We start from the raw sequence: 11336 nt of genomic DNA, 5'->3' as shown, positions 1-11336 counted from the left end.
TAGACTATAGACTGAACATGATAACCACTTAACCTCAAGAAAATTAGACATAGAGAAGCTTGATAACTTCCCAAGATCAGGAGTTGTTGGCAACAGGGAGCCCAGGCAGTCTGGATCCCACACTGAAGGAAAACCCTCACACTGGGGCTGGAGCAATAGCACAGCGAGTAGGGCGTTTGCCTTGCACGCGGCTGACCCGGGTTCGAATCCCAGCATCCCATATGGTCCCCTGAGCACTGCCAGGGGTAATTCCTGAGTGCAGAGCCAGGAGTAACCCCTGTGTATCACCAGGTGTGACCCAAAAAGAAAAAAAAAGAAAACCCTCACACTGTATTGCCTCAGAGAACCTTTATTTGCCAACGGGGGTTAGAGGTGGAGGCCTGGGACTAAGTGGTAGCTACTCATGCAGCGGTTTCATAGCACAGGCAGGAAAAACACATGAGCAGGCCATAAGAGTGGCTGGGACAATACCCAGGCAATGCCACCTCAGAGCTTGGAATATGGTGAGCCAGGACAGCCTCACCAGTGCCTGTGCCTCAGAGAGAGGAGATGAAGGAGCTGCCTGCCCTGTTTCTTCACAGCTTCACCTGCAGCTCTGGGGCAGAACCCTGCACAAAGAGCTTACTCCTCTATAAAATCAGCACAGCAGCTGCAGGGTCTTTGTGGTCATGCTGTGAGGTCACTCACCTATAGTGTGCTCCACAGCCAGCACCCACTCACCAAGCATGTCTTCTCATAGTATGGGGGTCTCAGTAGCTGGTCTGAGACTTTGACCAAATCTCCTGCCCCTGAAAACAAGAGCAGGCCCTGTTTACAGGGGCCCAGGGGTTTGCTCCAGCACCCCACACACATAGGCACTCTGGTTGATTTAACAATTACCATCTGCCTGAGCTAATACACCTGGCCCTGAGAGCAGGAGATGTAAGTCATTAACAACTGTATTGAGCCTGACAAGGTAAACGTGATACATGTGGATTGCCCCTGAAATGTATGTATAAAAAACCCTGTTTGAGAGCTAATAAACAGATTGCTGAGTGACCATCAGCTTTTCCCCCTCCATGACGTTCTTTCTCAGTGTCGGCTGGAGTCCGCAGTCAGGGCAGAGGCTTCTCCCCTTCCCACTTCCTCTCCTATAGGGAGTAAGTCCGATGACCAGGGGGATCATACTCCAGAGTGCCGGGGTCAATTGGCAAGGACCCCAACAGTTAGGACCATCATCACAGCATGATGTCACTTGGTTCAGAAAAAAACCAACGCGCCCGTTGGAAAGTTCTTCTCAATAAACATGGCTAAGACAAGCTAGAGGAGAAGCAGTTTTCGCCTCTCCACTGTGAGGTAATGCTGACTGGCAGTGGCAGGCCCAGCCCTCCCATGCCTCAGCTAATGAGGGTTATAATTCTCTCTCCTTTCCCAGAAAACCTCTTCCCAGCACCACCACCCAGAGACATAATAAATTGGCTGGAGTCCCTCCTCTACCTCTCTGCCTCTGTGCTCTCGGAGCTCAGAAGCCGTGAGATGGAGGGATGTTGGAGGCAGGAGGAAGAAGAAAGCAGCCAAGCCAAGTAGGCCCAGAATAATCAGGCTAGAGAACAAGTCATAATTTACTCTGAAATGACCTCTAATGGTGTTGGTGGTGGAGCAAAAATAAAGGAGGAAAAGCAGATGCCCCTTAACATTTTTCATCAAAAGCCTAATGAAGCATACCCCTTATGAATGCAATAGTATTTTATGATCTACTCTGCAATTCTCTAAAATGTCTAGGTCCACAGCCAGCTCTCCACTTGTTTCTGTCTTGCCAATGAGTGTTGCAATCTTTGCCATCACTAAGTTATTCTTTGATTGGAGAAAAAAAAAGCCAAGATAGATGAGTCCTAATCTTAACACTTGGGTTTGCCATCCCCTGTTATATATTAGCTGGAGACTTTTGGAAAACATAACAGAGACATTATATGTAAATCAATAACAATTTTTCTTCATGTTCAAACCATGAATACTGACTAGCTAATTTTCATGGCATCTCTAAAAGATAAGTGAGTTTTATTACCCTACATCAATTCAATTTTTCTTCAGTGCTTTAATCAGCCTAGGCGATTTTATCTCCATGAAATGATTTTTTCCAGCACCCTACATTTTCATCAGACTTTCTTGTCATAGCTGGATACAGCTGTCACAGACAGTTAAGTGCTGCTGAAGGAGGCATATTGAGGAAGACAGAATCAAGTAAGGCACACAGGCAGAGCCATGGTGTGTGGTTGGAGGGGACTCGCCAGGTGGGCATGGTAAAGCTTCAAATGTCAGGAAAAGTGATCTAGTAGTATCAGGAATCTACAAAGATATTCCCATGGATTTAAATAAAAAGGGGTATTCTAAGTAGTGATAATAATACTTCATAATAAAAGGCAATTGGCAGATATAAAGTACTCTCTCCCAAAGTAGAGTACCCCTTTTCCCACATCTTTTTTGGGAGAATGTACTCTACTTCAGGTTCATATGTGTGACCTGCTCTGTTCACAGGATGCCAACAGATACCTAAGAAGAACATGTCACATGTGCACAGCAGGGCTTGCCATTTAGTAAATTAAATTAGAGGTAACGTCTCCATTGGAGACTTTTGTTGTTACTGTGTCTGGCATATCGAATACTCTCGGTAGCTTGCCGGGCTCTCCGAGAGGGGCGGAGGAATCGTGAATTTTTTGTGTGTGTGGTGCTGGAATTGACACATGCCAGGTGTGCATGCTATAAATGAGGGGAGGGAAAGAGAGATTGAGGAAGGGTGTTCAGCAGTGGAAAGAGATGCTCTAAAGATCCACAGTTTAAGAATAATAAGTTTATCCACATTATTATAGGGCCAGCTTCCAGAACGCTTTCCCTTGCAAAACTAAAACTTTCCCTCAACAACAAAAAACTTCCCGTTTTCACCTGCTCCCTCTAGCTCCTCATTATAGCACTCTACTTGCTAACCCTTGAGTTTATACCTAGGTGACTCATAATTAAAGTCATAAAGATTGGGCTTCTTGTGACTAGTTTATTTCAGCTAGGATAATACCTTCAGCATTTATTCATATGGTAAATTGTCAGAATTTCCTTTCTTCTCAATGCTGAATAATAACCTATTATAGGTATGTCCCATATTTGGTTTATCCATTAAATAAGTGATGGACACTTGGGTCGTTTCTACCTCTTGGCTACTATGAGTAATGATGGAATTAGCTTGAGTTTGCAAACAGCTTTGTTCAAGTTCCTGCTTGCTGCATCACATATCCTTGTATGACTTAGCCCAGCATTTTGAAGAACCTTCTTTTAGTCAAAGTCATAAACCAACCCAGATGCAAAGAGGGAGCCCAATGTCTATCTCTGCATGGGAAAGGTGTCACAAGTATTATTATAAGACGTTCACATAGGCTTGCCAGAACACTGCTCTCCTCTGCAGGTTCATCAGGGAGTGTGTCCCTTTCCTGTGCCCTGCGTGCACGCCCCTTTCCCCATGCTGTGCCCCCACTGCCGGGCATCTGGGCATCCAGAGGAGGCTTTGGGGAATACCTGCCCCATTTCCACAAGACTGCACACCCACCAAGCCATGGAGCCTCCCTTCTTTGCAAGTTCCTAGGTCAACATGTCCCTGGGACTGGCTGGGGGTGTGGCCTCCACTGGCTGGGGGAGTGACCTCCTCAAAAGTGGGAGTGGCCTGTCGCAGTTATATTCCCCACTCCCAGCACTCTCGGCTCACATCCCAGCCTTTATCACCTAATTCTGTGAAAAAAGTCCTGGCCACCTCAGTCACAATATGACAATAATCCATCGGCCTACTCTGATTCCAACAAAAGACCAGTATGCAAGAAGCTGTACAAGCCCAATATAAAAGAGCACCTCCTCCAATGATTCACTAGATGCCGGTCATATGCCACAGAATAATGCCTGAGACGAGGAACACAATCTAGAAGGGGAGGAGGGTGACCACCATTGACCCACCTTATTCAGAATCCTCTCCCGTGAATAAGAGGAAACAGTGCTAGTGAGATCCAAAGTTTTACCTCTAGACAACCACAAAAGCTTGAACAAACAGCGCAAATCTCCACTACAAGGAGAGGACAAAGAAAAGAGTCCCGAATCCTCAACAGGGGTTACCCACAAATATGTTCTCTCTGATAAATAATTCTGAGATGAAATGCTGAGGATGTTCAAGAAACTACTCAAAGAATCAATGGAGGAGACATCCAGAAAATTAAAGGAAGAAATGAAAGAAACAGTGGAACGGATAGTCAAGAAAATACAGGAAGAAATGAGAGCAGAAATTTAAAAAAAGCTACAAAAAAGAAGTGTCACAAATAAAGGATTCAGTAGATGAAATTAAAAACTCAATGGGTACCCTCAGCAGTAGAATGACTACAGCCAAAGACAGAATCAGTAAGCTTGAAGATGAGCAACAGAAATTGCATAGGGAAAAACAAACAATGGGAAAAGACCTCAAAATAGCTCTAAGGCAAATCAGTGACCTAGGGGATGACACCAAGAGAAACAACATTAGAATCATTGGAGTACCAGAAGGACAGGGAGGCAACCCCAATGAAAAAGCCACAATGAAAGAAATCATTGCTGAAAAGTTCACAGAATTAAAGAATGCAGATATCTAAATCTAAGGAGCCAGAAGTGCATCAGCTAAAAGAGACCCTAATAAAAACACTCCAAGGCATGTTATAGTTAGAATGATGAATGCCATGGATAGAGACACAATACTGCAAGCAGCAAGGTCAAAGAAGGAAATCACGTACAAAGGAGCACCCCTTATATTTACAGCAGACCTATGAGAGGAAACCCTCCAAGCCCAAAGACAATGGTGGGATATAGTGAAAAAAAACTCAATGAAATGAATGCGTCACCAAGAATACTTTATACACCTAAACTCTCACTCAAACTTGATGGAATGATACACCATTTTATAGATAAACAACAGTTCAGGAACTTCATAGACTCAAAACCAAACCTAAAAGAAGGATTAAAGGGGCTCCTGTAAGATAAGGAAAACTCTTATAAGTGGAACCAACCCCTACAGAAAGATGGCACAAAATCCCATGATAGTAATCTCTCTTAATGTCAATGGTCTAAATGCACCAATCAAGAGACACAGAGTGGCAAAAAAACTGAAACAACATTCTGCTATCTACAAGAAACTCATCTGAATAGTCAGAGCAAACAAGGACTCAAAGTTAAAGGATGGAAAACAATCCTGCAAACAAACAACTCCCTCAACAAAGCTAGGCCACAAAACATACCTCAATGGAATCAGGAAGATAGAAATAGTATCAAAAATCTTTTCAGACCACAATGAGCTGAAGATAGAAGCGAACCACACAAAGACACCAAAAAACAAATCAAACACCTAGAAGTTAATCAACTCAACATTGAACAATGGGTGGGTCAGGAAGGAAGTCAAGGGTGAGATCAAAAGATATCTGGAAACAAATGAGAATAAAGACGCGAGCTACCAGAACCTATGGGACTCAGCTAAAGCTGTGTTAAGAGGAAAATTTATAGCTTTGCAAGCATTCCTAAGGACGGAATAAAGGGCCTACATAGATAACCTGAACTCAAAGCTCAAGATCTTAGAAAAATACCACAAAAGGAGCCCAAGTTTGGCTGAAGGAAAGAAATAAAACTTAGAGCAGAAATTAACGACGTGGAAACCCAAAAAAACAATCCAAAAGGTCAATGAAACCAAGAGCTGTTTCTTTGAGAAAATAAACAAGATTGATAAATCACTAACAAGATTCACAAAGAAAGAAAGAGAGAGAAATGTAAAAGGGAACATCACAACAGAAACCAATGAAATTCAAAAGATCAACAGAGACTACTTTGAGAGTTTGTATGCCATGAAACAAGAGAACCTAGAAGAAATGGATACATTCCTGGATTCCTACAATCTCCATGGACTGGAGCGATAGCACAGCGGGTAGGGTGTTTGCCTTGCATGCAGCGAACATGGCCGACCCGAGTTCAATTCTTCCACCCCTCTCGGAAAGCCCGGCAAGCTACCAAGAGTATCTTGCCTGCATAGCAAAGCCTGGCAAGCTACCCATAACGTATTCGATATGCCAAACATAGAAACAACAAAGTCTCACAATGGAGATGTTACTGGGCCCGCTCAAGAAAATCGATGAACAATGTGAGGACAGTGACAGTGACAGTGACAATCTCCAAGATTGAACCAAGAAGACTTGGGATACCTGAGTAGACCCATTCATATCAAGGAAATTGAAACTGTAATCAAAAGTCTTCCCAAAAACAAAAGCCAAGGCCCAGACGGATTCACTAGTGAATTCTTCCAAACAATCAAAGAAGACCTGGTGCCAGTTCTCCTCAAGATTTTCCAGGAAATTGAAAAAACAGGAACTCTCCCAAACAGCTTCTATGAGGCACATATCTCCCTAACACCAAAAGCAAATAAAAAGACACCACCAACAAAGAAAACTATAGGCCTGTATCCCTGACGAACACGGATGTAAAGATCCTCAACAAAATATTAGCAAATAGAATCCAAAATCTCATCAAAAAGATCATACACCACGACCAAGGGGGATTCATCCCAGGGATGCAAGGATTGTTTAACATTCAGAAATCAATCAACATAATCCATCATATCAACAAAAGTAATGACAAAAGCCATATTATCATATCGATAGATGCAGAGAAAGCTTATGACAAGATCCAGCACCAATTTATGATGAAAACTCTCACCAAAATGGGTTTTGAAGGTACTTTCCTCAAGATAGTCAAAGCCATCTACGACAAACCCATGGCAAGCATTATCCTCAATGGGGGAAAACTAAGGGCCTTTCCTCTAAGATCAGTGACAAGATAAGGATGCCCACTATCACCACTTCTGTTCAATATAGTACTGGAAGTACTTGCAATAGTGATTAGGCAAGAAAAAGACATTAAAAGTATCCAGATAGGAAAGGAAGAAATCAAGCTCTCACTATTTGCAGACGATATGATACTATATCTGGAGAATCCTAAATCCTCTACCAAGAAACTCCTAGAAACAATAGACTTGTACAGTAAAGTCGCAGGTTATAAAATTAATGCCCCAAAATCCATACGCAAATAATGAGACAGAGGAGAGGAAAGTGACATGAAAAAACCAATCCCATTCCCGATTGTGCCCCAGAAAATCAAATACCTTGGAATCAGCCTAACTAAAGAGGTAAAGGACCTCTACAATGAAAACTACAAAACATTACTCCATGAAATAAAAGAGGACACAAGGAAATAGAAACATATCCCCTGCTCATGAATAGGAAGAATTAACATTGTCAAAATGGCAATACTCCCCAAAGCATTATTCAGATTCAGTGCGATCCCTATAAGGATACCCATGAAATTCTTCTAAGAAATAGACCGAGCACTCCTGAAATTCATGTGGAACAAAAAACGCTCACGAATAGCTAAAGAAATTCTTGGGGAAAAGACGTGGGAGGCATTACCCTCCCCAACCTCAAACTCTACTACAAAACGGTAAAAATTAAAACAGCATGGTACTGGAACAAAGGCGGGTCCACAAACCAATGGAACTGGGTGGAATATCCCTACACACAACCCCAAATGTATGAACATCTAATCTTTGATAAGGGAGCAAGAAATGTGAAGTGGAGCAAGGAAAGCCTCTTCAACAAATAGTGCTGGCATAACTGGACAACCACATGCAAAAAAAATGGGCTTAGAAATCAACCTAACACCATGCACAAAAGTCAGATCAAAATTGATTAAATATCTCAACATCAAGCCAAAATCCATAAGGTACATTGAAGACAAGGTCGGCCAAACCCTCCACAAAATTGATGCTAACAGTATCTTCAAAGACGACACTCCACTGACCAACCAAATGGAAACAGAGATAAACAAATGGGACTATCTTAAATTAAGAAGCTTCTGCACCTCAAAAGATACAGTGACCAGAATGCAAAGACAATCTACAGAATGGGAAAGGATATTCACCCAATACCCATCTGATTTAAAGGGTTGATATCAAGGATATCAAAGCACTGGTTAAACTCCACAAGAAAAAAACATCCAACCACACCAAAAAATGGCATATGAAATGAACAGAAACTTTCTCAAAGAAGAAATCCAAATGGCTAAAAGGCACATGAGGAAAATCTCTACATCACTAATCATCAGGGAGATGCAGTTAAAAAGAACAATTAAGGATCATCTCACACCACAGTGTCTGGCCCACATCCAAAAGAACAAAAGCAACAGGTGTTGGTGCGGATGTGGGGAGAAAGGGACTCTCCTTCTTTGCTGGTGGGAACGCTAGCTATTCAGCCCTTTTGGAAAACGGTATGGATGGTTCTCAAAAAATTAGAAATTGAGCTCCCATTTGACCTACCAATACCACTCCTGGGAATATATCCCGTAGAGGCAAAAAAGTATAGTCGAAATGACATCTGCACTTCTATGTTCATTGCTGAACTGTTCACAATAGCCAAAATCTGGGAAAATAACTGAGAGTCCGAGAACAGATGACTGATTAAAGAAACTTTAGTACATCTACACAATGGAATACTATGCAGCTGTTAGAAAAGATGAAGTCATGAAATTACATACAAGTGGTACTACATGAAAAGTATCATGCTAAGTGAAATGAGTCCGAAAGAGCAGGACAGACATAGAAAGATTGCATTCATCTGGAGAATATAAAGTAATAAAATAGGAGACTAACACCCAAGAATAGCCTAGATAAGTACCAGGAGGCTCACTCCATGGCTTGAAGGCCAGCTGCACATGCTAGGGGAAAGGGCAGCTCAGATAGAGAAGGGAACACCAAATAAAGGGTGTTGGGAGGATCCCTTCAGGATGGAGATGCATGCTGAAAGTAGACTATAGACCGAACATGATTGCCACTCAATGCCTCTTCTGCGAACCATACCACCCAAAAGGAGAGAGAGAACAAAAGGGAATGCTTGCCTCAGAGGTGGGGTGGGATGGGAGAGATGGGGGGGTGGGAAGGATACTGGGATCATTGGTGGTGGAGAATGGGCACTGGTGGAGGGATGGGTATGCTATCATTGTATAACTGAAACCCAAGCACAAAATCTTGTAAGTCTACAATTGTATCTCATGGTGTTTCACTAATAAAAATTAAAAAAAAAAAAAGAAGTCCACATGAAATGGGATATTCATTACAGCCATCTTTATAAAATAAAATGCAACCTTCTATACATGGAGATAGCTAGAAATACATGGTATATGGTATCACTGAATCACTGTCATCCTGTTGTTCATCAACTTACTCTAGCGGGCACCAGTAACGTCTCATTAATCCCAGCCCTGAGATTTTAGCAGACTCTCCTTACTCATCTTTCCCAACGCTGCCATACTGGAGGCTCTTTCAGGGTCAGGGGAATGAGGCCCATTATTGTTACTGTTTTTGGCATATTGCATATGCCACAGGTAGCTTGCCAGGCTCTGCTGTGTGGGCAGGATACTCTTGGTAGCTTGATGGGCTATTGAGAGAGACAAAGAATACAAGCAAGTATGTTAAAATATAGGATGGGGGAAATACTTAAGAAGGGGTCTCCAGTTGTTGGGAAAGATAAACATTACAGAGGTCTACATGTAGGCCTCTACCATACCAATATGTTTATCAGTGAAGACTCTGCTGGCAATTAGCCTCCTTTTATATTATGTATAAAAAAACAAAACAGTATTATGCCATTTTCTATATCCTTAGCCCACATTACTTTTCCTCATAGAACTTGTCTCCCTCTCAGTACCTATTTAACAGCTTATTGTATGTTCCTTTCCACTAAAATATGAATTTCCAAAGGGAAGTCTTTTCTTTTTGTTTGCTTCTATATCCCAGGGTCTGCCAGTGCCTTCCATGATATGGCACATGGAAAGTACTCAATAAAATTTTACTAAATTAATGAGTGAATGGATTAAAGGCAGGGGAATTTGGCCAGTTTTACATCAGATAGTGGAATCAGCATTTTCTGGAATAGTCAGACAGTCAAGCATATAAATCCCTGTCTCTCCTCTCATAGTGTGTGGACCCTCAGCACCTTTTTAAAAAGGGAAGTAGTAGATAGTAAAGTGGCAGAAGTGGAAACACAAAATCAGTAAAATCATCAATAGAATCCTGGGGGCAAGTTATAGTCACTCAGGGGCCCCTCAGAACAATGTGGCCTAATTCTCTCATTGTACAGAGGAGGAAGCTGAGACCCAGATTGCAAAGGCTTCTTTCCAAGACCACAAAGTGCCAAGACTGAAACACTCTGGGGTACAAGTCCTGTGACTCATCATAGGCTGCTTTTAATACAAATTTCAAAATTGTATGGGATAGAAATAGGTCTCTAGAGCCTCACAGTGGCAGTGGAGATACTCTCATCTCGAATGTTCTTTCTTCTTTCATCCTTTTCTGTTATCTCACTGTAAGGCTTCCTCCAAAGTCACAGGAGCCTACTCAGACCACATACAGGTTTTCTAGAAAGAGGGATTAGTTAAAGCCCCCTTGCACAACTCTCAAATTACGGTTTTTGTTCTCAACCAAATGGAAATGAAAGCTGCTAGACCCATACCCCAGAACCTTCTCTCTGATGGATGGACAATTCTGGAAACTGCTCAGTAAGTTTTGGTAGTCCCTGTGGAGCCCTTCAGGGTTGAGTTCCTGAATATTGAAGCAGTGACTTCATAATGTACCCTTTATTGACTTTTTCTTCCTGTATGCTCTCATTGTTCTCTCTAGAATTAGTTGTGATCACATGCCAAATATCTACATTCCTTTAAAATTGTTCAGTTTGGGCTTTGATTTTGAAACATTCTAACTAAGAGATTGAGCTATTAGTGATATAGAAAAATAATTAGATATGTCTTAGTTATCAGATATTGATCATAAGGGGCAGGAGAAGAAAGTAGAAATTAAAAAACAAAAATTGTGCTTAGCGAAGTCCCTCATCTGATAAAAGCTTGCCCAATGTGACTATGTTTTGCCTGCTCTGAAACATCTTTTCCCCTAACATTTTAGCATTTCTAAAGATAAGGCATGTCTAAAAATCAATGCTATCTTACAACTAGAATTGGAAACGCTTCTTTCTTGGAGATAAGTAAATACAGAGTGCACTTTGCAATCAATATTTTAGAATCTTTGGAACTTGGTAGTTCCTCTCAGATTTTTTTCTGTAGAATTTTTAAAAGAATTGCCAAAATACAAAAGAATTAGGATGTCAAACGGCAATCAAAGAGCCAGACTCCATGAAAGCTTGATGAGCCTAAATACCCCATTACCACTACTGAAGTGGAAAAAGACATGCAAGAGTCAATGATCTTCCAGAAGGTCT

The sequence above is a fragment of the Sorex fumeus genome, unplaced genomic scaffold (assembly GCF_029834395.1).
Source record: "Sorex fumeus unplaced genomic scaffold, SorFum_2.1 ptg000047l, whole genome shotgun sequence".
NCBI lineage: Eukaryota > Metazoa > Chordata > Mammalia > Eulipotyphla > Soricidae > Sorex > Sorex fumeus.
The sequence above is the reverse complement of the archived record's forward strand: the minus strand, read 5'-3'. Positions refer to the sequence as shown.